The 18,571-nt window shown below is 40.1% G+C and overlaps 1 protein-coding gene across 5 annotated transcripts in view; it reads right to left on the reverse strand.

The window, feature by feature from the left end:
• The window catches only part of LOC6533865 (palmitoyltransferase app), a 61,343-nt gene extending 43,146 nt beyond the window's left edge, over window positions 1–18,197 (reverse strand). For 2 of the 5 annotated variants that reach the window (XM_039373985.2, XM_039373983.2), the window contains exons 1-2: window positions 18,044–18,197; window positions 15,995–16,286 (exon numbers count right to left, since the gene is read on the reverse strand). The gene's annotated coding sequence lies outside the window, so the exon portion shown is untranslated. The remainder of the gene's footprint in view (window positions 1–15,994; window positions 16,287–18,043) is intronic. The other 3 variants (XM_039373986.1, XM_015194808.3, XM_039373984.2) reach the window with 3 other exon arrangements.
• Window positions 18,198–18,571: the final 374 nt, after the last annotated feature.

Genomic DNA, 18,571 nt, shown 5'->3' on the forward strand with positions numbered 1-18,571 from the left:
TTTTACTCGGAATATTCAGCAATGTTCAAAGAATTTCCCAGGTTTAGTGGCGCAAATTTCGAAACTCGATAAACAATTTTAATGCAAATTCCTTTATTTTTCGACAAAAGCCCCCCAGGAGTGAGTAAGTTGCGTATGGGGCACAAAGTTGCGCTAATAAAAATCTGGCTAACACGTAAAAGTCATTGACACGACACAGCAACTGTTCAAACATTGTCGCGGCTTATCTGCGTTTACAGCGCCTTGGGCTAACTCCGGAGAATTCGCAGCCGAAGGATTCTAGAATGCAGGAGTTCTAGGCTGGCGGGATACAGTTTGCGAAAGTATCTGAAATTTGCATGTTAACTCGATGTGCGTGGGTTTTGGCGGTAATGCCTTCCGCTGCAGCCTCCTGCTTTTCCGGGAAAAGCAAACCGAAAGCAGGTTGGTTGCTTGGCGAAAAGTTTTTGGGAAATTGAGCAATAAACTTTGCGCACTCCCCTCTAACCCCTCACCACTCACATGTGAGTTAAGCAAGCGTGACTGTTTGCCATTTTGGGTGGATGTGGATTTGGGTGGATTTCGGGATGATGTGGTGGCCACTCATCGCCAGATGCGTCTCTACTTCTGCTGGAGGAGTAATGAAAGAAATATGCAAATACTGCGGTTTAATTAACTCGTCTTTGTCCCCTTGAATGGGCCTCATTCACTTTGCTCAAACGATTTTAATTGCCGGCCCACCTGGCGTATGAGTGATGATGATGCTGATGATGATAGTGATAATGTTGAAGGTGGCGAATGCCAAAGTCAATTATAAGAATACCGGTAATAAACTGTGCAAATTGCGCATACGCCGCGTGTGCCATCCAGACAATTGGACGCAACGCATAAATAATTCAGCACTGCAAAATACGTAAGTCGTTAGCAGTAAACAACAACAGGACTCTTGTGAATTTCAAGAGGCACTTTGGAAAATTCTCAACCTAATTTCCGACAGGAAAAACAGCCTTGAATTCTAACAATTAGCGTGGCCAGCTAGGAAAAGTAATTTCCCACATTTAATACCAACCCCCAACCATCTGCCCCCCTCTCCTTACACCAAAAAAAATAAGTTGAAAAGCGCAATGCAAGACAGGAGCGACAGATGATGATGAAAATTGCTTCGCAGTTGAAAGTGTAACCACAAATGGCAAATGCCACAGACGCCTGGCTACGTGAGCGCATTTCGAGAGGGAAATTAAATTGAAATGAGACGCGTTGCCGCGTGCGGAAAATGGAATGGGAGGGCGAGAGCTACAAGTTGTTAAGACTATGGCTGCAAACAGCACAACAAGAGCAACAAACAACACTGGGAAAAGCGGAAAATGCCGAGGCAACCGAAAGGAATTAAAAACGGAGCAGCCGAGCGGCGACGTCAGGCGGAAATTAAGTTTACGGCGTCGCCTTTCCTTTGCATTTTCACGACCCAACTGATGTGCAAGGCCGTCGAGGAAAAATATGCTAAATAAACGCGAGTGCATGCAGAAAATTATGTGAAAACAGCAACCGTATCCCCGAGCCACATCCGCAGTGAGTCAAACTTTAAATTCCCCGGTTGCATTTTCACTTGGATCTCGAAATTGAAAGTAATAAGATTTCTTTTTATGAGGGCTTGTTTATCAAGGTTATAAACGCGCTTTACGGCCTTTTAAACTATGATTTACGTATAAAGAACGTTATTGTTAGTTATAAATTAATAAGTAATTCCTGTGTCAGACCTTGGCAATTTCAATATGCTTTTTATAGAAAGCATTTTAAATTAATTTACATGTTTTTAAAAATATATTTTTACGCACAGAAAAAGGAATATATTTTTAAACTGATTTTAAAATTTGATTTTATTAAATGTCGTTTCAATTAAATAACCATTTTTATCCAATTAAATAAACAATTTGGCACGAGAATAATCAATGCAAAATAACACAAAATCACGTGTTTATCTAGGTATTTTTTGGTGATATATTTTTCAATTTGTTAGCTTGCAACCACAGTTGAATATATTTTCCCTTGCATAAATTTGCAGACAGTCAGTTAAAGCGACTGCATTAATGTGAAATGAAGTTGTGCACTTTGCCCGCCTTGTCAGTCCGTCAGTTGGATATATATATGTATATTTCCCCTTGACACGCCCCTTTTTTTCTGCATTCCCATCTCCAGGGGGAGGGCGAGTGTTTAAGGCAACATGTGAAGTGAAATGAAACGAAACGAAACAAGTGCATTATTTGCATTAAATTATGCATTCGGCGAAGGTAAACGCAGGCAAAGGGCTCAGAGGAAAGAAAAGTGTCAGCAGCCGCGCGATTTCACACGCAGGTGGGTGTTGGGTGGTGGGTGGTGATGGGCGGTGGGCGGTGGGTGAGAATGGGCGTGGGAAACCCAATTGGTGCAATGGGTGGTGCGCTCGTTGGAGGGCCGCACAAACAATACAAAAAAATAAAAAGCAGATCGCGTGAACAACTGCGGGCACACAGACCTCAGAGTCGAGATCTCGAGGGGCTCTCGAGTTGATGCGCAGAATTTGTGCAATTTAAATTGAAACTCGAGCGGCGGAGTCACTTATTCATGGCGACAGGTGGATAAATCAGTAAAAGAGCAAAAGAAGCGGGTCGAGCGTACTGATAACGGAAATTAGATAAAAATACATTTGAGGAAAGCGAGTTTTAAATAACAAATAAGGCTATAATTTCCGCTTTTGCTCTGCAGCAGAGCGCAGCGACTGAGTTTTCACACGAAACGGAATAAATATTTCAAAGGCACTCGCTTTACTCAGCTCAAAAATATTTTAAAAATGTATAACCAAGCTAAGTAGAAGAGTGTTGGCCAGCAAAAAGTGGCTGTTATTAAAATAGGCTGAAAGAGGAGATGATAAAATCTTAGTACCTGTTTAAAAATGTAAATAAAATGTTTAAAGCAAGGCTTAAAATTATACATTTATGAATTACATTTAATAGGCTTAATTTTTCTGCTATGTAATTTAATTAAAGAATATTCGCAAAGATGGCTGCTTTTGTTTTGTGTTTCGATTTCCTTACCCCATTTATGTATTAATCGCCCCTAAAGCTGAAAGTTATGATACCACAACCCGAGTACATAAAGCATGAAAATGTGCAATTTGTCATGCTCTGGACTGCCTTATCCTTTCCTTTTTGTGTCCAGCTGCATGACAATCAAATTAGTTTTGTTGCACATCCAAACCGCTTCCTTCGGGGATCCCCCGCATATGTTTACAAATCCCAGGGAGTCAAACAGCGAGCATTCAGCAGACGAAGGAAAATGGGTGGCATCTGTTCCCTAAGCTGTTGCTCTTGTGGGTGGACACGGACACCAGAGAAGGACCACCAGAATGACCACTGGCTCCTTGGAGACTCGGCCAAGTTATAGCCAAAAGAAAAGCTGGAACTGGAGCTAAAGAAATCGCTTGCCTTTTCCAAACGACCACAACAATGGCTGCTGACATGCAGCACATGCCATAAAATGCAATGGCCAGCCATGGCAACAAATGTCCTGCCCTTTCCTTTCCATTCCAGTCCATTCTATTCCATTCCATTCCCTTGACTAGACCCCGCTTCCTCCGGGTTTCCCCCATGCTACACTGATATCATCCCCCTGCTTTGCATAGTCAACTGATTTTGATGGCATTTTCGCACAGCTTAAAACAATTTGCCATAATGCTTTTACTGAGCAGCGACGTCGTGATGTCATCGCCAGGGGCATAAGATTGTGATGGCTAAAGCTGCCGACTGAAAGTGCTATGGTTCGTTGCTTTTTGGCCAGGAAACAAACAATAACTCAAAATGTGAGCATAGATTGTAAGTGGCTGGAGATCATATCATATATTAGTTTTGTTATTTGGCATAATTTTGCTTTATTATTATAATAATGATATTTATTTGTATTTATATTTTTTTATTTAAATATTATATCTTATTTTAATGTTATTCCTTTTTTAAATACTATATCTTTTTAAAATATTATTTCCTATTTAAATAATATAGTATTTCTTGGACCCATGCTAATGCAAGTAATTGTAAAACTCATACCATTACAGAGATGCATTTAAATCGGATAAAACATTGATTTGCAATCGACAGAAGGGCAGGGGATTTCTTCGACAGGGAGATCTTAGAATTGGTTGCAGTTCGGCGGCCAGAGAGAAACCAAACCCATAAGAACGTCCAGGCCCACATCCGCTGTGATTACACTTAACTCCACGAAAATTGAAACGGCTAGAGGGAATAAAACGGTTACGTCGTGGACGCGCAATAAATGCTCGTAAAATAAAGTGAAATGGCTTTCTCTTGCCTTCTTGACGGCCACTGAAAATGCATTTCCGATAGCCATGTGTGCCTGTGTGTGTCTCTGAGTTTAGGGGGGCGTACCCTCTCTCTGTGTACGTGAGTATCTGTGTGAGGGCGTGACTCCGGCTGCAACAACATGCAACGCTAAAAGCCATGACCGTCGTCGTGCTGCACGCAATCATCAGGAGTTCACGCCAAATCTGCAGCTACTTTTGTTTAAGAGCTAAAAGGTTCCGCCACAATTCCCCGCCAGATTTTCCAGGCAAAGAAGGCGGATTGCACACGCATCGAACATGGCTGATATAATAATAATAGTTAGGTGCTCTCTGCTGCCTTCTGCCGGTTTGTTAGTTTGGCTGTTTGCCGACTTTTGCAACTTTTGCGAGCCGGGAACAGGAACTTTGCCGTGTGGAAAATTCAATGGGGAATCGGGCGTTGCCTCGTTGCCACGATGCCACGATTTCACGTTTCCACGTTGCAAAAGTTATAAGCAGGTCAGTGCCGGCCAAATCAGTGGCAGCTACCGAAGTGGAGATGATTTCGAAATGTTCTGAAAACTACTTAAGTCCGGGGCTTAAAAACTATGGCATGGCCTGCAAAAAAAGCAAAAGAAAGGCTTTCGGATGGGCGGGTCAACTGGAGGAAACGGGTCAGGAAACATCTACCAGCAGTTCGAACTCGACACACAATAACATAGATAGTTTATGGATTCCCAGCTAAATAAAGTTTTGATAAAGAGCTTTGTAGCACAGAAGCTATCGTGTTCTTGTACAGTAAAAGTGCCAACAACACTTGTACAAAAACAGAAGTAACCGAGTAACTTATTTATTACCAAGCAGAAAATCAAACTGAACGTACAGTTAATAAACTTAAACTAATATAATAAATTAATGAAAACTATAAAGTAACATGTAATGAAAAGAACATCATTATCTCTAAATTTTTAATTTTGAATCTTACTTAATCAATGTTGCTAGAGACATTTTTGAAAAGCCGCATTTATTTGTAAATTGCACATTTTACAATACTGTGCTTATCTAAATAATTAAATTTTTAGTACATTAACAGCAAAAATTCTTTACTAATTTTCGACGGCATTTAAGTATTTCCCATATTTAAACATTAAAAATGCTATAAGAAAAACATGCTAACACGTAATTAATCAAAACATCATCAGGGCGTTGAGTATTTTTTACGATCTAAAAAGGAAGTCTAAAACTAAACTAGGCTACTTTTAAACTTCTCGGCAGATAAAAGTGATGACAGTGAATAATAAAATGAGAACACTAGGACCAATGCCACTAGTCGCCAGGCAAATGTCTGCGCCTCACGAATCACTAAAAATTTTAACAAAAGTTAAACTTCCGCTTCCTGGCTCCGCTGGCAACGGAAGTGAGTAAAGCTTTTCAACATTAAAAAGATGTAAAGGCCCCGCGACAGCGCCAAAAAGCTGAGAAAAAAGTCGGTGAAAAGTGTGGGGAAGATGGGGAAAAGTGGCGGTGTGGCAGCGGAAAATTGTGCAAAAATACTTATAGCTTATAGCTATGATGATGGCAGGCCATTCGTGGGGGAGCATGTAGATAAGCTGCGTAGATTTTACCCAGGAACAGGAATCCCCCCGACCTCCTCCCAAATATGCCACGAATATTCAAAACATGCGCTTAAAAGTATGTATTTTCGAGCACATGGCATCAGCACAAAAAAAAAAACGACTAAAAAATAATGTGGAAATGCCTCAAAAAAAAGAAATGGAAAACCTGACGAGAAAGCCTCCGACAAAAATGTGCAGCATGCTTAGCGGGGCAGGCGAGTCACGTGCTGACCTCCTCGTAAGGATAAACTTTTTTGCACAAAACCAACCAGGTGGCATGTGGCACACCAGGATGTTTGCATATCATTTGTGGGCCGGGCAGGATGTTCCTGGTAGCTTCACCGCAGTTAAGGCAAGCAAATTACAGTTGATGGACCAAAAGAGAAGCAAATCAGTCAATTGGAGTTTCATTCACTTTCAAGCGAAAGGAAAAATACTGTCGTAGTTTTAAAAGGCGATTATGTTTATAAAAATGACAATATAAATATTTATTGCAATAAATCGGGCAATCGGACAAACATTTAAGTGGTTAAGTTGTTGAAGTTTATTAGGTTAAGTATTAGTAAATTTTCGATGATAAATATTTGCGGCAATAAGCACTGATGCGTTAAGTTTCAAGGTGGAAATAAAATTCAAATATAAAAACAGCAAATATTTAACATTTTGTTCTCTGTAGTGTGGGAAGTCCTCAAAGCAAACCTCCGGAAAATAGTGAAAACAGAAAGCTGCTTCCTGCCAAGCAGAAGAAAAGCAGCCTAGAGCGAGTGCAGCAAAAGCAAATCGCCCAGAAAGATTCAATCAAACAAACAAGCCCAAAGGCATAGTTTCGTTGGATGGGTGAATGGTAGTGGGTGGGTGGGGATAAGGCGTTGGGGGGAAGGTCAACTGCTCCGCCCACCGTCCTCACTCTCCTCTTCATCAAGCCAATGGCAGGCGTAGAAGTATAAAAAAGTAAGTGAAAGATGGCAAAGTACTGCTAACAAAAGCTGCAAACGTGACAAAATTAGTGAACAATGGCCCGCAGTCTGCGGATGAGATGAAGAAGGAACTGCCGACGGAAAAAAGATTGGTGGTCGTTGGTGTGGGAGGTGGTCGGTGTGGGAGGCGGGGTCCATAGAGGTTGAGGTTCCGGGGGGCAGTACCTTATGAACTCTCAGTAACGACGGCAGGATGTGATCCTCAGCCACAGGCACACAACGACTAAATGTGGTCAACGATGGCGAACAAAAGGAAATGAGAAGAGGTAACTAGGATGATAGAGTGGCGACTATGGGATACCTTCTCTTTGCCATTAATTAAAGAAAATTTAGTAATTTTTAAAAGCACATTCTTTCTCCAGTTTAAATCAATTTAAGTAATATAACAAAACAGAACTTTTCTGAAAAGAAATATAGGAATATTTGGCAAACTCATTCACAACCCTTTACATTTTTTATATATTTTTTTTTGTCAGGAAAAAAGGATTGTAAGGTAAAAAAGTGAATTGTCATACCCCTAATTCCATAGCAATATGCGGTATAAAGGCATAAAGACGCATCAGGCAAACAAAAGCGGACTAGCGAAAATGCACACATAATGGCCAGAACGCACACAATGCCACAATGAGTGTGCGTGGATATGAATGTGCGTTTTCCGAAAGCCAGAAAAGTTCGCGATGGGCAGGGGGAAAATGATGGCCGGCGGAAAAGTGTGTAAGAGATTGACGAACGCCTCTGTCGACTGTCAACTGGCCATGGACAATTTGCGCCCTGGCAAATTGAAATCGAAACGAAACGAATCGAAGCGAATGAATCGCAGCTAAACGAAGCCAGCCAGCTAAATGTTTGACTTTCGATGACTCAATCGGAGGGCGCAAATATTTGCCTTGAAGCCCGAAGGCGAAACTTAAAGGTGGCGGCGTTGAAATAAAATGAAGGGAATGAATACCAGGCCAACGACGACGACTGCAGGCCAAATGCATTCCAGCTGCTCTCGACTGGAATGAAAATGTTTGTCAGGCCAAGTTCTCAAACGAAAAAAAAAGGAGGAAGGAGGGGAAAAAAGACAGATATAAAGTGAAAAGTAGGAAGTTGGAATGGTTGGCATAGCGCAAAAGTTGCTCAGCTAGTGGCACCTTCCTCTCGCTGTGACAACGGAAAATCACAACACTAGAAAAATAGTTGAGCCAACTTTCAAGTAACATCAGAGTTCAGGTGATGTTCCGGCCTCAGCCATCTACCTTTCTACCTTTCCACCTTCCCTCCATTCTTGCCCCCGAATTTTTGCCCTGACTGTGACACAAGTATGTCAGGACACTATAGGAGACCATAGCAAAATAACGCTCGATACAGCGTGGAAAATATTTCAGGCACGCACACAGCTCCGGCAAAATATGCATTAGAAAATGTCATAACATAAATTTAATAAACCATGGCAGCGACAGCCAATCTTTGGTTTTTCCGATGCACAGGCAGAAAAATTGTTATCAATATTACTCACCAAAGGTTTGAAAAATAAGCTTTCAACCCTTAAAAAAATAATCAAATATTATGCATTATAGCATTATTAAAATAGCCAACTAAAATATCACAGACATCAAATTTAATAATTCTCAACTTATTTTCATTAACTTTTCTGTGCTTATAACTATAGGAATTGTTTAAACTTTGAGTCTAAGATCGATTCCTTTACAGCACAAACAAATCAAAAATCGATTAGGACACTCTCTGTCATTTTTTGTCGGTGTGTGCTGTGTTCTTCTACATCTTCGGCATGCTGCATGCCGACTCCACTAAGCCGGCGAAATATTGCGTATACGCAGAATGGGCTCTGTGCTGACTTAGCAGCACAGCCCGGTTCGAAACGTATGCTTTATGATGTGCATGCACGTCGGGTACTGGTGAACCGAAACACACAGCTTTATGGAATACATGGCTTTTATAGATTTCAACCAGCACATTTGTCTTGCTTATCAGGGAGCCTGGCAACCCGACTTCGCACTGAGAATCCATTTTCCCGCCCATGTGTCGACGTAATCGCTCATGTCGTTTGGCAAATGAATGATTGGATTCCAGGAGAGGAGTTGGCCAATTTCGTTGGCTCAATGTGGGAGAGCTCAGCTTGTCGGGCAATTGCTGCATAATTTGCACAAAACATACGTTCCATTTATGGCAGCTAATAGATATTTAATCATATGCCAGAACGTGAGTGCTCTGTGCGTCAAGTGAGTGGTCCGAGATTAGATTAGATTTATCGCGTACCACCAGCGGCAGGAAGCACAAGGATGCAATGTCCTGGGACATTAACATAGACCTCATGATAAGCCGTGAAATATTCACTACTTTCCGCTTAGATTTATCGAAGCACTTTTAATTTATTAATACCTGTCAGTATTTGTTCACCATTTGCATAATCCGGCGGTACAAAGTGGCATTTTATTATCGGAGGTCAATTAAAAAGCGCATTATTTATGCATGAACACTTTTTGTGTAATTTTAAACAAATTAGTGTAAATTAATTGCAAACTAATTAAACACTTTTGAATTATTTTTCAAATTACTAAAAACTTATGTAGGTAGCAACGTATGTAGGTAAAATATATATATATTTCAAATATATTTTGTATATTTCCGAAGTATTGTAACGTCTGTTAGAATCTTTAAAGCCATCAATCAAAATTTACTCGGTGCCAGCAAATTGATTAACATTTTCCGAGTGTTGAATACTGCAAATAGGTCTTGGAATTGGCATCCCAAGTCGACGGGGGGTTACTGACTAACTGCCACATAAAAGCGGCTTATCGCAGCTCTGCTTTGTGCCTGGTCATGGCATTTTGTCAACTTAATTCTGGCACTGATTAGTTACCGATGACTGAGGCAGCTTTCCTCCACATCTACGTCACAGTGTGTAATTATTCCTCAGTTTTCTTTTAACTTTGTGGGTGCGGCAAGGTAAACAAGATAAACGATCAAAGAATGTAAAAGGCAGACAAAGGCCGTAGGTAAAATAGGCGAGCTTTAGGCGAAAAGGAAAAGCAAAAAGAAAAACTCTTGGAAATTGCACTAAATTATTTCAATTAAGAAACTCTCGGCGCACAAAATCAACTTTCTCTGTTGAAAAGAAGAAGAAAAAACCGAGGGTGAGCACAAAATGAAATCTAATCAGCAAATTGTTGAAATAACAGCGAAAAAACACAGAGCCGAGCACAAAGAGTGGTGGCATTTTGGGGCCAGTGGAGCGGAGGGCATCTCATTGAATTCGCGATATGGTTTACGGTCCCTCGGCGAATACGGCGTACATACATATATCGTGGTGGGTGTGGGTGCGATTATAAGCACTGCCGATAAGCATGCTGTTTATACACTCGCTATATCGCTGTATCGCAGTATCGCAATATCGAAATATCAGACCATTTGACCGGGTGAATGGGGCACGTACGTACCTGGGGCACCATGGACACCATGGCCATCATGGCCATTGGTTGACAGACGACGATGGCCCCGTGTCGAGAGCGGAAAACGAGTTAATCAATTGCCATTTGTCGAGGACTTCAAATAAATGCACATATCATTGAGCGACAGCAGTCACTTTAGCCAGAAGACAGCTGGTAACAAAATGTTTGCTCAACAATGCTCTCGAATTTAAACTACAGAGAAAACTGCAAACATTGAAAAAAAAATATTTCAAGAAAGTGCTATATATTTATAATTGTACTTGAACTGTTCAGAATCAACTTTTGGATCCGGTTTTTTCAAAAATATATGTATGTATCCGCAAGGAATTTGATAAGCATTTCCTCCAAAAAACTATTAAGAAAGCAAAATCACGTGTTGGGTTGCGAACGGCCATTATAAATTCCTCATATAAATAATTGTTAATACTATTCATGATAAGAAGGAATAATTAACAAACCCAATTAAATCGTAAGGAATCAGTAACAATTATGTTTAATAAAACTCAACTTTTAATTTCCGAAAATCACAAGGGACAAGTGCATGGATAAAAAATGTTAGTTTTTTATTATATTGTAAAATGGAATTATCCATTATCTCTAAATGGAATAAATGGAAATTCGACTAGACCAAGCTCCACTGTAGAACATGTAATGCACACATGGCGTATGCAGAAATATGCTAAAGGGAACTCCACATTGCGTATACGCGGTGTTGGGCTGGCAACCGAGCGCAAATGGAAAGACAGTCAGTCAGGCAAACCGATAGATAGAACTATGAATGGAAAGATAGAGGCAGGTGGCAGGAGGCATGAGGCAGGACAGACAAATACCCGTGCTAGAAATCAATCTCAGATAGACGGATGGATGGAGCAGCAATCGACATGTGAATTTTTGTGCAAATTGAAACACGCTTCTGATACGTGCAGGCAAATAAAATAGTTCACGGCGGGCCCGGGGAAATTCAGGGAAGAAATGCAGAGGAAACACAGGGGATTGAGCAAACAAACAAAGGGAACTCAAACAAATGTGTTACTGCAAAGCACGCAATAAGCAATGCAACGAGGGGCGAGGGGTGAGAAAGCAAAGGTTGCATTCCCGCAACTGGCCAAGTGACCCTCGTAACTTGCAACTGAAAAGGCCGACAAACAAAGGTGTGCAATCACCGTTCGACGCTGTAAACATTTCAATTATTCTCGTCTGTTTATACTTAAATGACATTTTTTCTTTGCATTTTAACTCTGCTGCTATCTTAATTAAATTGATAAACACAATCTGCCTGCCTTCGGAAATCTTTGCTATCAACCATTGCAAACGTCTGTTAAGGTCGTTTTCTTATCTTTCGTCGTAAAATTTCTTTTGACTTTACTCCGCTATACACTTCTTTGAATTCAAGATGATTATAAATATCGTGTTTTTCTCAATAAACTCTTTAGCATTGAACGTTTATATTTTGCTTTGCAGTACTAAATGATTTTCCTGGAAACCTCAAAATTGAAATATTCGATTTTACTAATGAGCGCGAATGACGTCTGTCCGAGTTCTCTTATCAAGTGGAAACCTTTACTAAAAAGCACCTACAAGTTGTATATAATTTATAATCGCCATTTCTATGACGTGTTGAATTAAAAATTAATCGCCATTCGTGCCGGATGAGTTTCTATACCAATTTGCCTGGCAAAGGAGAACAAATAGAACTGCATGCCTAGTATTTTCTATTTTTTATTTCAAACCGTCTGTGTGCGTTGCATTTTTGCCAAGAGGTGAGGGTTTCCCGCAGCTAGTGATTCATTCATTTCATTCGTCGGTCATTCAGGTACCCTCCAACCATCAATCCCTCCACCAATCCATCCAACCATCCACCTGTCCATCAGTTGGGCATTTTAGGAGGCTGTCGCAACGCTCGGACCGCATTGCCATGGCCATGCATCAGGATGGTAGCGAAGCGTTTGGGCCAAGTGTGGGGGCCTCGTAAAAAACCAGAAGCATCCTACGAATTTTGTTTTCATCTCCATCATTTTTTTTTTTGCGAAAGAGGGTATGATTGGGGTATGGTTGCGGGGAGCTGAAGAGCAGAGTTCGGGCCGAATAACAAGCAATTTATTTGGCCACGCTGCAAATTGTTACCCAACTCGCATTCGATCACCATCATCATCGTCATCATCGCCATCATCGCCGGGTCCTGACCCACTGTTCTTTCTGCTCCTTAGGCTACTCTGTTGCTGCCCCTCAGCTCCTCCTGGTCGAACAGTTCCGGTCGTGGTCGTCGTCATCATCAAAAATCGTTGATTGCAACAAAACAAATTGCATTTTAAGGAGATTACTTGTCCGACCGGACCGTCTGCTCTAGATGAATAGTCGAGTACTCCTCTCCTGCCGTCGAGTGGTTTTCGGTCCATGGTCCCTGTCCATTTCAACCGATGCCATCCGATTCCCCCAATCAGCCCCAGCAGTTCGCTTAGGTATTCGGTCATGTGTGCGGCGGAGTGGCCGATTTTTTAATAAATCATGGCGCATTAGTATTGGCAGCACAAAAAATGCACTTCTACCATTTTTTTCTAGAAACGGGATTTCCGTAAATTGGCTTGCATCAATCGAGTAGCTGGTAGTTTGGATAGCTCTCATATTGTGAGGTCTGATATAGATTACGAATGATGGTCGCAGATGAACGCGAAAAAACTTATATTGACCCTTTCCTATCCAAGATGCCATGAAACGGTTTGAATATGTATCAGCACTCACATCCATCATTGAAACTTAAAAACGAAATTGCGACAAATGAATAAATGGCCAACTTTGTCAAAACAATTTCGAGGAATCAAAAACCAATCCATCATTTGAGCCTATAGCAAAATTTCAATACAAAAGTTTAAGGACTGGTAAATGTTGTTTTATATTGATAATCTTTAATAAATATACAAACCAAAAACAAGTGGCAGAGGCTTTTGTCGACCATCTTAAACAATTACCCTAAAAGCAGGCTAACTGAGACCTTAACCTTGAACATTTACAATTAATGTGCGTTGGAAATAAGTGTCCCCTTGGTGTAGTAAAACCGTTTGAATTTGGTATTATGATCTGTGCTCAAGCTGTTTACAAAACGCCCGTTGGAGAGCCGCTAATAAAAGCAAATCCACGCCCAGCTAAACGCATTCGCTTCGGGAAAAAAGGCAGCCAATAAAAAGCCAGGAATGGTAAAAAATGCATGATTCAAGCCATAAAAAAAACCCAAAACGACCGGGACAGCCGTCGTCCTCGGGAAAAAGGACAACCCGGCGTACATTTCCATGAGTCACCAGCTTGTTTTTTGGCGTCCTGGCCGTATTATCCACGCACACGCGAAGGTAACGCTAGAAAGCCAACAGAAAATCAAGAGAAAAAAAGGAAAAAGAAAAAACACAAATACAAATAAAATCAGCTTAGAATGGGATACGAATTCGGAAAAATGGGCGATTTTTCTAGTGGGTTGCAGCGCATAAATTGGCTAAATAAATGCAAATGCCTGCGTGAATGTGGCCTAGTCGCGGACAACGCGGCGCATTAGTAATGTAATTTGATTTGATTTTTATGTTCTGGTGCTTGCGGGCAGCCGGCATTGAAATGGGCTCCATTCCGGCCATTCCGATTCCATTTCGGGGAAAACTGGATTTTTATGTCCTACTAATGGGCATAAACACACACCGACATACGGACACACGGACACACTGACATACGGACAGCCGGAATTATCGCAGCTGCCACGCTAATTGTGAACAAGTGATTAAGTTTAATTGCAGGAGAGATAAAAGTATAGCACTTGCTGGCCATGTATGCATTTAGCCATATCTGTTTAAGTACAATATATGGAAAGCCGCAGCCCATCAATCATGAATACAAAAATATGCCGCTCGGCACTTTGGGGCTAAGCGGCTTTGTTATGCAAATTTCCAGCTCTCTGCGGAAAACTGGAGTGCCCGGGGGTCAGGGTTCAGAGGTCAGTCAGATGTTAGTCGGGGGGTAGGTAGTGTAATAAAAATTCACAAGTCAAAAGTCTGTAATTGGCAAACGGCAAACATTTCGAAAGCCACTCTGCAGTACGGATTAAATATCAGAGTGCACAATTGCCAAAGTTATTGCAAAATATTTCCATGCACACATAAGAGGAACATCTAGCTTACAATTTAATACAAATATTTCTAGTTTTGTTTCACTTGTGTCCAGTAGTTATTTACAATTAAACTGGCCATGCATATTTCTAATTTATTTTAGCCGCCCATCCAGAATTCTGGCCAAAATTGTGTGAATCAAAATATTGCACATTGTTCATTCAATTTGATTGCGCAAACTGAAAAATAATTTTGCAAAAAACATTCGGAAAACTGAAGCGGACCGCACTGCGAACAATTGGTTGAAATTCTACAACTTTGAACCCGTCGATATCTCGATGGCGTGTGCAAATTGAAACTAATTAAAGCCGAGTAATGAATTTATATATCCAACGGACAGACGGACGGACGGACAAACGAACGGACAGATAACTCTGCAATTGTTGAATGTGGTTTGGTTTGGATTGGATTGGTTCGGATGAGTTTCGATGGGATTGCTATTGGCTTGATGCTACTTCGCAGACAGTCGGACAATCAAATTTCCAGTTGTTAAAGCGGTTTCGATTTTAATCGATTCGAGGGATTTAATTAATTGCATCGTAACTAGCAATTACAGCAAATTTAATAATTGCCACTCAATTCAACGCATCTTCGATGGAAACTCTATTACGCGTGTCGAAATGAACCTATTAAACCAGTCTGAAACAAAAGGAATACCTATGTGAGCTGCCATGTCGCGTTAAGTGCAGTTAATATGCATTAATTATCCGCTGGCAACAAAGATGCAAAATTAACGTAAATCAACCGAATATTGGAATTTTTGTCCCAGAAATCGAATGATAAATAAAAAATAAAGAGTTAAATGCTTGCTGAGCTCATTATTTGCGGAATGAAATTTATTAACGACTTTTATTTGCTCGAGCATTAACAAATAAATAATGATGATACACAATTTATTCACTCATGCTCATATTGGATAGTTAAACTTTTAATGCTTTACTTATAAGTACTTTAGAACTCTCCCTTCCATCCAAGAAAATATTTTTTGTCTAGAAAAGTTAAATAAGTTATCTGACATTGTAATCGTGATACGATAAGAAGTGAAGAAATAAGAATTGAGTAACAATAATGTTAGAGATTGATAGCAAATCAGCTTTCAAGATTTAAGGCAAAAGTTAAAGAAAAATATTGAGGTTCAATAGAAATTAACCTACTGATGTTACCAAGCAAATAATTGCGTAGTTTTTAGATGTATTTGCTCCAGTTAAAAACGACTGATTTGTATAAAATGTTTAGCGGCTCCATTCAAGTAACTTTGTGTGTACTTAGCCCACTTGTATTGAACTTACTCATCACACATGGTCGCCAATATCGCAAGTATTTCACACGATTTCACACGATTCGCAGACAGATAGTAGTAGAGATATGGGTAGAGATATGGGGGGAGTTACGAATAGGTCTCAATGGGGCAAAACAAGTGGGCGGCGTTTCGAAATACTCCAAAATAAGTGGGGCCAGGGTCAGGGGTATGTAATGCGGCAATGGCAAATAAATATATCCGAATAAAACTCACCTCGCTGCAGATTGTGTACTTAATTTAGGCGATGAGTTGCCAGCAGCAGAAACAGAAACATTGACCTCGGAACACTTTTCGACATTCGCCTTCGATGATGATTAAATACTCGTACGCTTTTCGATTACACGCGTTGAGTTAGTTTCACGAAAATATAGTTTTATAGACTTTTTACAGATTTTCGGTTAAAATAACGGTAGATTTATAGAGTTTTAAAAGAATATGCACTAATTGTTGGTTTGTCTTCACTTGGTTGTCGTGTTTATTTGGTAGTTATAGGGTTTCAACTGTGCTGTTTTAAATGTTCAAAAATTAAATAATATAAATATTTGTTTTATATTAAAATAATCAGTTTATTATGCGGATTTTGGGTCAAATGAATTAATAATTCACTTGTATCGTTTCGTATTTAATGGGTAAAATAGGCGGATACGTGCTTTCCTACAATTAAACATTCTAAAAATATAATACATTTACGCCGCTCAGGTATGAATTTTTATAGACCGGATTATCCCACTAAATTTTTGCGTATTTACTCTTCTGTATTTTCGATTCTGATAAATATTTACGCGAATTGAACTCGCTGAAAGTGCAACAACATTTCAGCGACCTACAAATGCGGGCGAATTCAAAATTATTTAATTTAGTGGGTTAGTCGCAGAGGCTAAATGAAAAGCGCCGAGATTGAGGTGTAAAATGAGGTAATTCCGAATTTGAAACCCAGAGACCAGGTAAAAAAGAAAAACAAAACAAAACAGGTTTTTAGCGATGATAACAAGATGGGGCCAACAAAAAAGGGGAGAGAAAAGGGAGAAAAACCGGAAAGCTAGAAGCGATAAAAAAAAGCTAGTCAAGAAAGCGAAAAGCAGCAACTAACTGTATTCCTATAGAGCATATTTTAAAGAAATCAACCCAAGCACATGTGGTTTTGGAGGCGACAAACAAACAAACATACATATGTACGTACAACCACATGCATCATCTGTTTGTAAAATATTCAATGGAATCCAGTCACGACCCGCCGACGCAAAGACAATTTGCAAAGACAGTCTCGCAATCGCAAAGGCAGAACGACGGCAAAAGCAGTGGAAACACAATCGAATGAGCAATAAAAACAATGCCGACACCAAACCAATTAAATATAGTTGCAGTTAATTAATTATAAACCGTTTGGCGAAACGAAAATAAAACACTAGAGGGCATTATTGATATTTTTAAATTTTTTGGCGTCACTGACACAATTCGCGCTCTCTCGCTCTCTTTTATTTGCCTTTTCTTTTGTTGCTTTGCATGTGTGTTGTGTGTTTCCCTTGATTTTTTTTATTGTTTTGTCTTGTTTGTTGCTTCTTTTTACGCTTCTCTCTCTTTGGCAGAAGGAATGAGAAACAAACTCAAAATTCTCTGAATATTTCCTTCTTTCTTTCGTTTTTTTTGTGTCTGAGCAGAGCAAAGAAAAAACAACAACAAACGTCAACGCGCCTTCACACACAAACACAATCAGACTCGCACACACGCACACCCATGCACAGTTCAAATTAGTTGGGGCAACAACAATAAGCGATGACTATTGTTATTAAAACACGGCTGCTTTTTTCTCTCTTCTCTGCGCTGCAAAAGCCACGCGACAATTGTTATGTTTCAACTGCATTTGGGGAAAATATTACTTTAAGAAAAGTGCAATAAAAACATTTAAATCAGCACAGTTTCACGAAGCAAAGGCAATTACAAAACCAAACACTTGAGGGCGCCGCGACGCGTGGAAAAGAGACGGCAGAGCCAAAGACAAAGACAGCTGAGAAATACGTGGAAGCGGTGATTTTCGATTTGTTTTGCTTTTGCTTTTGAACGTAAGTTCTTATTTCATGCTCTTCTTAAATCCATATTCCAATACAAAAACATATTTTAAATACATTTATATCAAAAGTAGTTTTTAAACACTATCCACGACAAAATCTCTTCATATTGTTCCCGGCGATTTATCGGAATTAGCGATGTATTTTTAACACATGGGCGATTGGTTTTTTTTTTAAGAGAACTGATACAATTTACCAATGTTTTACGTCTTTAAATATTTGAACGGTTGACGAAACAGCGTGCGCATTCAGCGCTCTCCCGAATTTAATTGAAATGCGCGCCTCCGGTGCAAAATTTCGAGTGAACCCGACGCCAAGTTGAAATGAAAACAAACTGACGACGGTGTGTCCGAATTTCGGCTGTGTAAAAAACCTGTGAATTGCTAACAGAGCTCTGTAACAGGGATTGCTGGGAAGTTACCATACGGTCACACACTTTTAAGCCGCTTATGGGCTTGTGACACTGCTTTAAACTTTTATCTAATGGTGGTTTTAAGAAGCACTATTTTTTTCAATCTAAATTATCATTGTCCTGAGGTTCGTATTGGTTGCCAGCGTAAGATTGCTGTTTGCAATTTTAAAACACATTACTCCTAACTTTAATGCGAGCAACAATGTAGTGTCATACAGGTATAAGAATTATCTCTATGTTAAACGCTTCAAACAAGGTGGCAGCGCTGGCAGTTCAGCTAACGGTGCAAGTTAAAACAGCGCGGCAAAATAT

This window comes from Drosophila yakuba, chromosome 3L (genome assembly GCF_016746365.2).
Source record: "Drosophila yakuba strain Tai18E2 chromosome 3L, Prin_Dyak_Tai18E2_2.1, whole genome shotgun sequence".
NCBI lineage: Eukaryota > Metazoa > Arthropoda > Insecta > Diptera > Drosophilidae > Drosophila > Drosophila yakuba.